This window comes from Salmo salar, chromosome 10 (genome assembly GCF_965601325.2).
Source record: "Salmo salar chromosome 10, fSalSal1, whole genome shotgun sequence".
NCBI lineage: Eukaryota > Metazoa > Chordata > Actinopteri > Salmoniformes > Salmonidae > Salmo > Salmo salar.
In genome coordinates, this window is record NC_138300.1 from 111,170,508 (window position 1) to 111,185,814 (window position 15,307).

Below are 15,307 nucleotides of genomic sequence, written 5' to 3' on the forward strand. Positions count from 1 at the left end.
AAATAAAAATCTCCAGCTTCAGCGATTTTTGCAATTCATTCCAGTCTCTGGCAGCAGAGAACTGGAAGGAAAGGCGGCCAAATGAGGTGTTGGCTTTGGGGATGATCAGTGAAATATACCTGCTGGAACGTGTGCTACGGGTGGGTGTTGTTATCGTGACCAGTAAACTGAGATAAGGTGGAGCTTTACCTAGCATAGACTTATAGATGACCTGGAGCCAGTGGGTCTGGCGACGAATATGTAGCGAGGGCCAGCCGAATAGAGCATATAGGTCGCAGTGGTGGGTGGTATAAGGGGATTTGGTAACAAAACGGATGCCACTGTGATAGACTGCATCCAGTTTGCTGAGTAGAGTATTGGAAGCTATTTTGTAGATGACATCGCCAAAGTTGAGGATCGGCAGGATAGTCAGTTTTACTAGGGTAAGTTTGGTGGCGTGAGTGAAGGAGGCTTTGTTGCGAAATAGAAAGCCGATTCTAGATTTGATTTTGTATTGGAGATGTTTAATATGAGTCTGGAAGGAGAGTTTACAGTCTAGCCAGACACCTAGGTATTTATAGTTGTCCACATATTCTAGGTCAGAACTGTCCAGGGTGGTGATGCTAGTCGGGGAGCGGGTGCGGGCAGCGAACGGTTGAAAAGCATGTATTTGGTTTTACTAGCGTTTAAGAGCAGTTGGAGGCCACGGAAGGAGTGTTGTATGGCATTGAAGCTCGTTTGGAGGCTAGTTAGCACAGTGTCCAAGGAAGGGCCAGAAGTATACAGAATGGTGTCATCTGCGTAGAGGTGGATCAGAGATTCACCAGCAGCAAGAGCGACATCATTGATGTATACAGAGAAAAGAGTCGGCCCGAGAATTGAACCCTGTGGTACCCCCAGAGAGACTGCCAGAGGTCCGGACAACATGCCCTCAGATTTGACACACTGAACTCTGTCTGCAAAGTAGTTGGTGAACCAGGCAAGGCAATCTTTAGAGAAACCAAGCCTATTGAGTCTGCCGATAAGAATATGGTGATTGATTGTTACAGCCTGATATTAAAATGTATTAAATAGATGTTCTTCTCACCCATCTACACACAATACGCCTATAATGACAAAGTGAAAACATGTTTTTAGAAATTTTAACACATTTATTGAAAATTAAATACAGAAATATCTCATTTACATATGTATTCACACCCCTGAGTCAATACATGTTAGAATCACCTTTGGCAGCGATTACAGCTGTGAATGTTTCTGGGTACATCACTAAGAGCTTTGCACACCTGAATTGTACAATATTTTCACATTATTATTTAAAAAAATGTTCAAGCTCTGTCAAATTGGTTGTTGATCATTGCTAGACAGCCATTTTCAAGTCTTGCCATAGATTTTCAAGGAGATTTGAGTCAAAACTGTAACTAGGCCAATCAGGAACCTTCAACGTCGTCTTGGTAAGCAGCAGTATATTTGGCCTTGTGTTTTAGTTTATTGTCCTGCTGAAAGGTGAATTTATCTCCCAGTGTCTGTGGAAAAAAGACTGAACCAGGTTTTCCTTTAAGATTTTGCCTCTGCTTAGCTCTATTCTGTTTCTTTTTATCCTAAAAAACTCCCTAGTCCTTGCCAATGACAAGTATACCCATAACGTGATGCAGCCACTACCATGCTTGAAAATATGAAGAGTGTGTTGTGATGGATTTGCACCAAACATAACACTTTATATTCAATAAAATCAAATGTATTTATGAAGCTTTTTTACAACAGCAGATGTCACAAAGTGCTTATACAGAAACCCAGCCTGAAACCCCAAACAGCAAGCAATGAAGATCTAGAAGCATGGTGGCTAGGAAAAACTCCCTAGAAAGGCAGGAACCCAGGAAGAAACCTAGAGAGGAACCAGGCCCTGAGGGGTGGCCATTCCTCTTATGGCTGTGCTGGGTGGAGATTATAAGCGTACATGGCCATTAAGGCCAGATCTTACTTCAAGATGTTCAAACGTTCATAGATGACCAGCAGGGTCAAATAATAATCACAGTGGTTGTAGAGGGTGCAACAGGTCAGCACCTCAGGATTCCATACCCACAGGTAAAACAGCAGAAACTGGATCAGCAGCACGACCAAGTGGACTGGGGACGGACACAGCCAGGAGTCATCAGGCCAGGTAGTCCTGAGGCATGGTCCTAAGGCTCAGGTTCTCTGGGAGGGGAGCGAGAGAGAGATGGGGGCATACTTAAGTTTACACAGGACACCAGATAAGACAGGATAATTACACCAGATAGGACAGACTGACCCTAGCCCCCCAGCACATAGACTATTGCAGCATAGATACTGGATGCTGAGAATGGGGGGGTCGGGGAACAACCAGGCAGGATATAACCCCATCCACTTTGCCAAAGCACAGCCCCCACACCAGTAGAGGGATATCAAGAGACCACCAACTAACTACCCTGAGACAAAGCTGAGTATAGCCCACAAAGATGTCCTCCACCGCACAAGCCCGAAGGGGGGCAAAACCGGACAGGAAGATCACGTCAGTGACTCAACCCACTGAAGTCTGGCACGTCGTGACACACTCCTAGGGACAGCAGCTAGCAAGCTGCATTCGAATGGCTACTGCTGGCTAATGCCTCTGTCCCGAAGCAAGCACCAGTTAGCCTTGAGCTAGCCTCGAGCATTTTACATCGGCGCGTGACGTTCAGAAAATATTTTCCCTCAAATACTGCCGGTGAATCAGCGCCACAATTTACAAAAATACTTGTCATAAACGTTGATACAAAATTAAACTGTCATTCAAAGAATTATAGATGAACATCTTTATGCAAACGCTATGAAAGATTTCAAAAAAGTTTCACGAGGAAAGCACCCTTTGCAATAATCTGAGTACTGAGCTCAGAAAAATACACTAGGCTATACAGATAGCCGCCATCTTGGAGTCATCTAAAATCATAATTTGCATTAGAAATATTCCCTTACCTTTGATGATCTTCATCAGAAGGCACTTCCAGGATTCCCAGGTCCACAACAAATGTTGTTTTGTTCGATAAAGGCCATAATTTATGTCCAAATAACTCCTTGTTGTTCGCACGTTCAGTAAGCTACTCCAAATGTAGAAAGCGCGCAGACAAACACTTTTGGGTGTTTTCTATCCAAATCAAACAATTATATGCATATTCTAGTTTCTGGGCAGGAGTAATAACCAGATTAAATCGGGTACGTTTTTTATCCGGCCGTGAAAATACTGCCCCCTATCCTAAACAGGTTAAACCCAGGGTCTTACTCACCTCGGGGAATTGGTCAAAGCTTAAATGATTGTTTAGTTATCATCATCATGTTGTGGGCCGCTTTCACCTGTATGAGTGTGTTGATGTTGTGTGGTTGCTGTTTGATTCCGTGTGCGAGAGGTCTAATCACCAGGACTCTAGAGAGATCGATGATGCAACAAATGGTGAGGTACGGACTGATTCCGAGCTCCGACCAGTGGGATGAAAAATACATGCCTCCAAACGCAATAGATGGCTCTGATTCCTTCAATCATGAGGAGCCCATGTTGGATGAGATTATCTTCAATGTTTAGACAGACTGTTTATCTAATGAAGATTATAATGAAAATCATAAAAGGAAGAGTTATAATTGGAAATAGGCCTAGAACAGTCGTTGATGAGTATATGATGTAAATACATGTATTTTGTTTTGTTTGATTATGTGTGACATTTATAATTCCAATAAAGGTTGAAGTATCAGTGTGTAATATTTATTCAAATGGTGGATTGATAAAGGAATTTATATGTTTAAAATAATGACTAAAGAATTCCACCCTGAAATGTATTTAACGGTGTGAAATGTAATAGAATTATGACTATAATCCAATAATGTGTGTGTGAGACAAGTTAACCTGTTGGGGCTAGGGGGCAGTATTTGAACGGCCGGATAAAAAACGTACCCGATTTAAACTGGTTACTACTCTTGCCCAGAAACGAGAATATGCATATATTTAGTAGATTTGGATAGAAAACACTCTAAAGTTTGTAAAACTGTTTGAATGGTGTCTGTGAGTATAACAGAACTCATATGGCAGTCCAAAACCTGAGAAGATTCCATACAGGAAGTGCCCTGTCTGACAATTTATTGTCCATCTGTAGCCTCTCTATCGAAAATACAGCATCTGTGCTGTAACGTGACATTTTCTAAGGCTTCCATTGGCTCTCAGAAGGCGCCAGAAAGTGTAATGAGATGTCTGCAGTCTCTGGGCGAAGTACAGCAGCTCTGTTTGTTACTGGTCAGGCTGAGGACAGTGACACTGGAGATGCGCATTCATGAGAATTCTCCATGTTTTTCTTTCAGCCTTTCAATGAATACAACGTCGCCCGGTTGGAATATAATCGCTATTTTACGAGAAAAATCGCATAAAAATTGATTTTAAACAGCGTTTGACATGCTTCGAAGTACGGTAATGGAATATTTTGAATTTCTTTGTCACGAAATGTGCTCGCGCGTCACCCTTTGGATAGTTACCTGAACGCATGAACAAAACGGCGGTATTTGGATATAACTATGGATTATTTGGAACCATGTCACGTCCTGGCCAGTATAAGGGTTAATTGGTATTGTAGTTTGGTCAGGACGTGGCAGAGGGTATTTTTTTTAATGTGGTTCAGGGTGGTGTTTTTGTGTTAAGGGCATTTGATTTAGTATTCCGGGGTTTTTGGGCACTGTTTGAGATTCACGTATTTCTATGTTGATCTAGTTAGTTGTATGTCTATGTTTGGTTAATTGGGGTGGACTTCCAATTGAAGGCAGCTGTGTGGTGTTGCCTTTGATTGGAAGTCCTATATTAGTTGGGTGTGTTTGTCTGTTTAATTGTGGGAGATTGTTCTGAGTTTAGCCTTGTGCCTTGCCAGACTGTGTGTTGATCGTTCGTTCTCTTTTGTTATTTTGGTGTTCATTTTGGAGTTAATAAACCTCAAGATGAGCTTACATATACCTGCTGCGTTTTGGTCCTCCTTAACCAACGACAACCGTGACAAACCAAAACAACATTTGTTGTTGAAGTAGAAGTCCTGGGAGTGCATTCTGACGAAGAACAGCAAAGGTAATCCAATTTTTCTTATAGTAAATCTGAGTTTGGTGAGGGCCAAACTTGGTGGGTGTCAAATTAGCCAGCCGTGATGGCCGGGCTATCTACTCAGAATATTGCAAAATGTGCTTTCGCCGAAAAGCTATTTTAAAATCTGACACCGGAATTGCATAAAGGAGTTCTGTATCTATAATTCTTAAAATAATTGTTATGTATTTTGTGAACGTTTATCATGAGTAATTTAGTAAATTCACTGGAAGTTTGCGGTGGGTATGCTAGTTCTGAACATCACATGCTAATGTAAAAAGCTGTTTTTTGATATAAATATGAACTTGATTGAACAAAACATGCATGTATTGTATAACATAATGTCCTAGAAGTGTCATCTGATGAAGATCATCAAAGGTTAGTGCTGCATTTAGCTGTGGTTTTGGTTTTTGTGACATATATGCTTGCTTTGAAAATGGCTGTGTGATTATTTTTGGCAGGGTACTCTCCTGACATAATCTAATGTTTTGCTTTTGCTGTAAAGCCTTTTTGAAATCGGACAATGTGGTTAGATTAACGAGAGTCTTCTCTTTAAAATGGTGTAAAATAGTCATATGTTTGAGAAATTGAAGTTATAGCATTTGAGGTATTTGTATTTCGTGCCACATGATTCCACTGGCTGTTGACTAGGTGGGACGCAAACGTCCCACCTTGCCCACGGAGGTTAATGATGTCTGTGAGTATAACAGAACTCATATGGCAGGCAAAAATCTGAGAAAAAATCTAAGAAAAAATCTGAGAAAAAATCCAACCAGGAAGTGGGAAATCCTGAGGTTTGTATTTTTTTCAAGCGTCTCACCTTGCCCAGGGAGGTTAAGGGTGAGAAATATATTTGGCTACAGTGTATGTAAACTTCTGACTTCAACTGTATATTTCACTGGTCCTCCCCAAAGCCAACACCTGCTTTGGCCGTCTTTCCTTCCAGTTCTCTGCTGCCTATGACTGGAACGAATTGCAAAAATCACTGAAGCTGGAGACTTATATCTCCCTCTCTAACTTTAAGCATCAGCTGTCAGAGCAGCTTACCGATCACTGTACCTGTACACAGCCAATCTGCAAATAACACACCCAGCTACCTCATTCCCATATTGTTATTTATATTTTTGCTCTTTTGCACCCCAGTATCTCTACTTGCACATCATCATCTGCACATCTATCACTCCAGTGTTAATGCTAAATTGTAATTATTTCACCTCTATGGCCTATTTATTGCCTTACTTCTGTCATGACGTGGCCCTTTCTGGGTATAGAGCGTGGCATTCCCCTCTCTCTCCTCTCCTACACCAAGGTTCTGTTATCTCATGTCGTAAAGTCCTGGAGGAGACTCTCTCCTCCTGGCCACGCAATATAGAGAGAGAGAGAGTTTCACAGTTAGACAAAGGAACTTCTTCTACATCACAGAACTTGTGAACTGAACAATATCCATGTTTTGGAGAATGTGTAAACATTCGGTGGAGAAGCCAGCTACGACCTGGTCCGTTTTGTTTCATGTTTGTGACCTCATGAAAGACAATACAGCCACATTACAATAACTATGTTTATACAGGAGCCTCCGTTATGAGGTTTGCATCTAATTATTGTATAAAATGAATGAGTAAAGATTAAACTATTTGTGAAATGATGTGATGCTATGTTAAACCGTTAATGTGAGAGAATTGTATTCCTTTTAAAGTTTAACTAAGTTATTGGCCCGCCCCCAGGAGCACAGACATGATCTGGCTCATGGGACAGCCCTTTTCTACTGTTACAAATAAAACCCCCACCTGAAGTAATCCTCTTCAGATCATTCGTACCTCGATCACCGAGGGGGCAAAGGTTGGAGTAGAGACCACAAAAACCTCAGTCTAAGCTAAGGTTGTAATGGTTGTTGAATTCCTAACCATACCACGTCGAGCATTGGCTACACGGATGGAAATGGTTAAACTCTGAGACTATCGATCCTGACAGAATAAGAGCAAATCTTCAATACTAATTACCAGTCTGCAGCTAGAAATTATGTCGACCTGGAATGCGAAGACCGACAACCGCCGAAACATCTATACTATAAGAATTTTTCTGAATGGTACTCTGAAGTATCCATTCTAACCACGAAAGACTCCAGGGAAGCAGAGAAACGCTTGGATGAACTTTCCAACAGAAAGACGGACAATTCCAACAGAGATCACGATGACAGACTGAGCGTAAATATATATTGATTGCAATTATTCCCGAATGAGTGAGCGTTCATGTGCAAAGGTTTAGCATTTCAATTAATATAATTATCAACTGTTTAAGTGAATCTTTTGTCTTTCGGGCGCCCTTCTCAGTCCACACCCACTTCCCTTTGTCTGCCAAGCCATCATATCGGCTTAGCCCACTAGGGAACCTCCCCTATCATTTCCTTGTAACCATATCTACTGTTTGTTTATGAATTTCTGTGATTATTTAGTTAGTTAGTTAACAAATGAATAAGACAATTGGTGTATGGATGATTCATAGTAAAGGCTGGGTTCGTGCAGATAACCAACAATTTATGACGTTTGGATTGAGACTAACGTGAGGTAAAGAATAATTCATTAATTAGAAGACTAATTGATCAAATATTAAAATATCTGAAGACTTATATTAGGAAAATTATAACTTTGTAATCTGAAGATTTTCCTTGGTGCCCCAACTTCCTAGTTAATTACATTGACATGATTAGTTTAATCACGTAATAATAATTACAGAGAATTGATTTGATAAAATAACAGTCTTCACTTTAATGATGCCAAAGACATGAGACTTCCCTGATCTTCTACATTTTCACACACTGTACATAGATTTTTCTATTGTGTTATTGACTGTACATTTGTTTGTGTAACTCGGTGTTGTTGTTGTTTTTGTCGCACTGCTTTGCTTTATCTTGGCCAGGTCGTAGTTGTAAATGAGTACTTGTTCTCAACTGACCTACCTGGTTAAATAAAGGTGAAATAAAAACATTTTAGAAATGGGTGAGCACTAGTAAGCCAGTGACTCAGCCCCTGTAATAGGTTCAGAGGCAGAGAATCCCAGTGGAGAGAGGTCACACATACGCCCAAGCCGTGGAAGTCACACATACGCCCAGGCCGTGAGCGGGCAAACAGGCTCAACCCCCTCTCTTACACTATCACAAGCTAATGGCATGTACCAGATGCTCAGCAGGCTCTGCTCACACTTACTGGCCTGATGCCAAACCACATGACCAACAACATTGGACACTTTATGGATCAAAAAGCCTTCACTATCTCATCCTGGAATATCCAAGGCCTGAGGTCATCTGCTTTTGTCCTAAAGAGCAGGAACTTGGACTTCATCAAAGAAATCGGAAATACAGACATTGTCAACCTACAAGAAACCTGGTATAGAGGAGTGTGGTGGATGAATCAGAATTAGTTGCGTAACATAGATAATTAAGATGTTGTATTAGTATAATATGCTTATGTGAGATACTTGTCATTAGAAAGCGTCCTTTGGACTCTGGTGTCTTTCAGTTGCACGTTTCCCTTAGCTTGGTCACTTGGGGCCCAGAGAGGGGAGAGGTCAGACTTGTCTTTTACATGTCTCTGTTGCTATGCAGAATATCAGCAAGAGAGGAGGACAGAATGAGATATTGTCTTCATATGTGAATGTCTCTTTACATATTCTTAAACCATGTGAAGGGATGGCGTGATTAATGGGGAACCAATGACTTGTCTCCCCAATGTCCGTGAGCAAGTCACACCCTCCTTTTCTTTATTGTGGGGAGGTTTATGGTAGTGTCTGGGACCATTGTATGTCCTCTCTTAGATCTCGCACTTATCCTGTGATAGTATATGACCTAGAGGCTCACTCCCCCCAGTGAGCCTGTCCAGGAGTGGGGTCAAGAGGGGGTTTGCTTGAGATGGGAGTGTCTAGAGTTGACAATTGATATATGCCATTGAATGAAATGGTGTTTTTGTTCTATGAAGTACCAGGGACGAGATTAGAATCTCGTCATTGGGGACCAAACTGAACGATAATTTATAGTAAATGCTACTGGCTGGCCCTCTCTAAAGTAAACAGTCTTTCTTTGTGAACCGTTCCTAAATGTCTGTGGTTTGTCATGTCAAAGGGGGTGTGGATATTTGCTATAAAATATCTCAGTAGCCATTGTGTTGGGACCTTCCTTTTTCAATGGTTCATTCGAGAGAGTGCATTATTGAAGGTCAAGTGCTTTTGCAAAAGTATCTTAATTATTAAAGATGTAGTTTAACTCAGACGAGTGTGTTTGTAGCTCTCCTCATTTGGTAATGCAGAAATTAGCCACCACAGGAGACAGACCCACTGGTTGCCCTCTAGGTTACGGAGAGCTGGTAGTCCCATCCACCAAACTACCAGGTGTGAAACAGGGAAGGGCTCAGGGGGTATGCTAATTTGGTATAGAGCAGACCTAACTCACTCCATTAAATTAATCAAAACAGGAACATTTTACATTTGGCTAGAAATTCAAAAGGAAATGATCTTAACAGAGAAAAATGTCCTCCTGTGTGCTACCTATATCGCCCCACTAGAATCAATAATAATTTCCAGGCCCAGGGACATGTACTAGTCTGTGGCGACCTAAATGCCAGAACCGGACAAGTACCTGACACCCTCAGTACACAGGGGGACCAAACACCTGCCTGGAGGTGACAGCATTCCCTCCCCCATATGCCCCCCTGGGCACAACTATGACAACATAACCAACAAAAATGGGTCACAACTCCTGCAGCTCTGTCGTACGCTGGATATGTACATAGTCAATGGTAGGCTTCGAGGGGACTCCTATGGTAGGTACACCTATAGCTCATCTCTTGGCAGTAGTACTGTAGACTACTTTATCACTGACCTCAACCCAGAGTCTCTCAGAGCATTCACAGTCATCCCACTGACACCCCTATCAGACCACAGCAAAATCACAGTCTACTTGAACAGAGCAATACTCAACCATGAGGCATCAAAGCCAAAGGAACTGAGTAATATTAAGAAATGCTATAGATGGAAGGAATGTAGTTTAGAAACTTACCAAAAACAATTAGGCAACAACAAATTCAGACAACTTCCTGGATAAAACGTTCCATTGTAATAGTGAAGGTGTAAACTTGGCAGTAGGAAATCTTAACAGTATATTTGACCTCTCAGCTTCCCTATCAAATCTAAACATCTCAAATAGAAAACCAAAGAAAATGAACAACAGTGACAAATGGTTTGATGAAGAATGCAAAAATCGAAGAAAGAAATTGAGAAACATGTCCAACCAAAAACATTGAGACCCGGAAAACTGGAGTCTACGCCTTCACTATGGTGAATCACTAAAACAATACAGAAATACACCACGGAAAAAGAAAGAACAGCACGTCAGAAATCAGCTCAATGTAATTGAAGAATCCATAGACTCCAACCACTTCTGGCAAAATTGGAAAACACTAAACAAACAACAACACAAATAATTATCTATCCAAAATGGAGATGTATGGGTAAACCACTTCTCCAATCTTTTTGGCTGTATAACAAAGAACAAAGAACAAACAGAAAAAACACATATACATGATCAAATACAAATCTTATAATCAACTATTAAAGACTACCAGAACCCACTGGATTCTCCAATTAACTTGAATGAGCTACAGGACAAAATAAAAACCCTCCAACCCAAAAAGGCCTGTGGTGTTGATGGTATCCTCAATGAAATGATCAAATATACAGACAACAAATTCCAATTGGCTATACTAAAACTCTTTAACATCATCCTTAGCTCTGGCATCTTCCTCAGTATTTGGAACCAAGGACTGATCACCCCAATCCACAAAAGTGGAGACAATTTTGACCCCAAAAACTACTGTGGGATATGTGTCAACAGCAACCTTGGGAAAATCCTCTGCATTATCATTAACAGCAGACTCGTACATTTCCTCAGTGAAAACAATGTACTAAGCAAATGTAAAATTGTCTTTTCACCAAATTACCGTACAACAGACCACGTATTCACCCTGCACACCCTAATTGACAAACAAACAAACCAAAACAAAGAGAAAGTCTTCTCATGCTTTCTTGATTTCAAAAAAGCCTTTGACTCAATTTGGCATGAGGGTCTGCTATACAAATTGATGGAAAGTGGTGTTGGGGGAAAACATACGACATTATAAAATCCATGTACACAAATAACAAATGTGCTGTTAAAATAGGTAAAACACACACACATTTCTTCCCACAGGGCCGTGGGGTGAGACACGGATGCAGCTTAAGCACCACCCTCTTCAACATATATATCAACGAATTGGCGCAGGCACTAGAAAAGTTTGCAGCACCCGGCCTCAACCTACTAGTTCCTGAAGTCAAACGTCTACTGTTTGCTGATGATTTGGTGCTTCAGTCACCAACCAAGGAGGGCCTTCAGCAGCACCTAGATATTCTGCACAGATTCTGCCAGACCTGGGCCCTGACAGTAAATCTCAGTAAGACCAAAATAATGGTGTTCCAAAAAAGGTCCAGTCGCCAGAACCACAAATACAAATTCTATCTAGACACCGTTGCCCTAGAGCACACAAAACACTATACATACCTTGGCCTAAACATCAGCGCCACAGGTAACTTCCACAAAGCTGTGAACAATCTGAGAGACAAGGCAAGAAGGGCCTTCTATGCCATCAAAACGAACATAAAATTCAACATACCAATTAGGATCTGGCCAAAAATACTTGAATCAGTTACAGGTTATAGAACCCATTGCCCTTTATGGTTGTGAGGTCTGGTTGGTCCGCTCACCAACCAAGAATTCACAAAATGGGACAAACACCAAATTGAGACTCTGCATGCAGAATTCTGCAAAAATATTCTCCGTGTACAATGTAGAACACCAGATAATGCTTGCAGAGCATAAACTCCCATATCTACTGGGTGAAATACCACAGTGTGCCATCACAGCAGCAAGATTTGTGACCTATTGCCACAAGAAAAGGTCAACCAGTGAAGAACAAACACCATTGTAAATACAACCGATATTTATGCTTATTTATTTTCCCTTTTGTACTTTAACCATTTGTACATCGTTGCAACACTGTATATATACATTATATGACATTTGTAATGTCTTTATTCTTTTGGAACTTCTTTGAGTGTAATGTTTACTGTTCATTTTTATTGGTTATTTCACTTTGTATATTATCTACCTCACTTGCTTTGGCAATGTTAACATATGTTTCCCATGCAAATAAAGCCCCTTGAATTGAATTGAGAGGGGAGCCGGCCAGGCAGAGACAGGAAGGGCGGTTCATCAATCCAGTGCCTTGCCGTCCACCTTCGCTGCCCTGGGCCAGACTACACTCAATCATAGGACCTACTGAAGAGATGTGTCCTCAGTAAAGACTTAAAGGTCGAGACTGAGTCTCGCGTCTCTCACATGGATCGGCAGACTGTTCCATAAAAAATAAGCTCTATAGGAGAAAGCCCTGCCTCCAGCTGCTTGCGTAGAAATTCTAGGGACAATAAGGAGGCCTGCGTCTTGAAACCATAGAGTACTTGTAGGTAAGTACGGACCAAATCAGAGAGATAGGTAGGAGCAAGTCCATGAAATGCTTTGTAGGTTAGCAGTAAAACCTTGAAATCAGCCCTAGCCTTAACAGGAAGGCAGGCTAACACTGGAGTAAAATGATCCAATTTTGGGGTTCTCGTCAAGATTCTAGCAGTCGTATTTAACACGAACTGAAGTTCCTTAATGTTGAGGACCCCTTCGAGATAGGATCCCGTTAACGGGATTGATTTTGACAACAGCCAGTGGAAAATCAGAGCACCAAATTCAAAACAGCTAAAATCTCATAATTCCATTTTCTCAAACAATCAACTATTTTACACCATTTTAAAGATAAGACTCACGTTAATGCAACCACATTGTCCTATTTCAAAAAGGCTTTACGGAGAAAGCATAAAATTAGATTATGTTAGGACATAAACTCCACAAGAAAAATCACACAGCCATTTTCCAAGCAACTAGATGCATCACAAAAACCAAAAGTACAGCTAAAATCTTCACTAACCTTTGATGATCTTCATCAGATGGCACTCATAGGACTTCATGTTACACAATACATGTATGTTTTGCTCGATAAAGTTCATATTTATATAAAAAAAAAACATTTTACATTGCCACGAAATGTTCAGAAATGTTTACCCTCCAAACCTTGCGGTGAATGAGCAATGAGCACACATATTACAGAAATACTCATCATAAACTTTGATCAATATACAAGTGTTATGCACAGGATTATAGATAGACTTCTCCTAAATGCTACCGCTTTGTCAGATTTCAAAAAAGGTTCACGGCGAAAGCACAATTTGCAATAATCTGAGTACAGTCCAGAAGACACCAACAACTAGCAAACAAAAACCCACCATCTTGGAGTCAATAAAACTAAGAAATTACATTATAAATATTCACTTACCTTTGATTATCTTCATCAGAAGGCACTCCCAGGAACCCCAGCTCCACAATAAATGTTCGATAAAGTTCATATTTATGTCCAAATACATCCATTTTGTTCGCGCGTTAGGTTCACTATCCAAATCCACTTACTTAGTCCAGACGAAAAGTCAAAAAAGTTTTACTACAATTTGTAGAAACATGCCAAACGATGTATAGAATCAATCTTTAGGGTGTTTTTAACATATATCGTCAATAAAATTCCAACCGGACCTATCCGTTCTCTATAGGAGTGAATATGAACTCAGCTCGCTCCCAAGTCCTTGCGCGTGACTGTACCCATGCCTTATAATGGGACACCTACTTCCTTGGGCTGTTATTCCCTTCAAATTCACCATAGAATCCTCAAACAAGGTTCTAAAGACTGTTGACATCTAGTGGAAGCCTTAGGAAGTGCAACATGACCCTGTAAAGACTACAAATTCAATAGACAATGGTTTGAAAAACTACAATCCTCAATGTCCCACTTCCGGGTTGGATTGTTCTCAGGTTTTTGCCTGCCATATGAGTTCTGTTATACTCACAGACATCATTCAAACTGTTTTAGAAACTTCAGAGTGTTTTCTATCCAAATCGACTAATAATATGCATATCTTAGCTTCTGGGCCCGAGAAGCAGGCTGTTTAATTTGGCTACGTTTTTCATCCGGCCGTGAAAATACTGCCCCCTATCCCGAAGAGGTTTTAAGAAGGATGCCTGTTTGTAGTGAATGAGTGAATGGGATTTTTTTTACCCATCTACCAATAGGTGCCCTTTGCATGGCATTCGGAAACCTCCCTGGTCTTTCTGTTTGAATCTATGTTTAAAATTCACTGCTCGACTGTGGGACCTTACATATAATTGCATGTGTGGGGTACAGAGATGAGAGAGTCATTCCAAAATCGTGTTAAACCTCTTATGGATCCCTTCACACGCCAATCCCTTTAGCGGGATTGATTTGACAACACCAAGTGAAATGGCAGCGCGCCAAATTCAAACTACAGGAATATCAATATTCAACATTCACGGAAATATATGTGTAATACATCAAAATAAGGCTTAACTTCTTGTTAATCCAGCCGCTGTGTCAGATTTTAAAAAGGCTTTACGGCGATAGCAGACCATGCGATTATCTGAGGATCTGAGGATTTGATTTGACAGCGCCCCGCTCACAAACACATGAAAATCAGATTACAACCAGGCAGGTGCGCGACAAAAGTCAGAAATAGCGATATAATTAATGCCTTACCTTTGAAGATCTTCTTCTGTTGGCACTCCAAAATGTCCCAGAAACATCACAAATGGTCCTTTTGTTCGATAATGTCCTTCTTTATGTCCCAACAATTTCCATTTATTTGGCGCGTTTGATTCAGAAATACACCGGTTTCAACTCGCCCAACATGTCTACAAAGTATCTAATAAGTTACCTGTAAACTTGGTCCAAACATTTCAAACAACGTTCCTAATCCAACCTCAGGTATGCTAAAATGTAAATAATCGATCAAATTTAAGACGGAATAAACTGTTTCTAATACCGGATAAAAACAATGTGAAGCGCATTCCAGTTCACACGCACCAAACAGTAGAGTCCACCTGGAGTGACACTTACAAAGAACAGCATTACTTCTTAATTTCTCAAAAGAAAAACATCAACCAATTTCTAAAGACTGTTGACATCTAGTGGAAGCCATTGGAACTGCAACCAGGTTCCTCATAAATAGGGATTTCAATAAAAGAATATTGGGAAACACAAT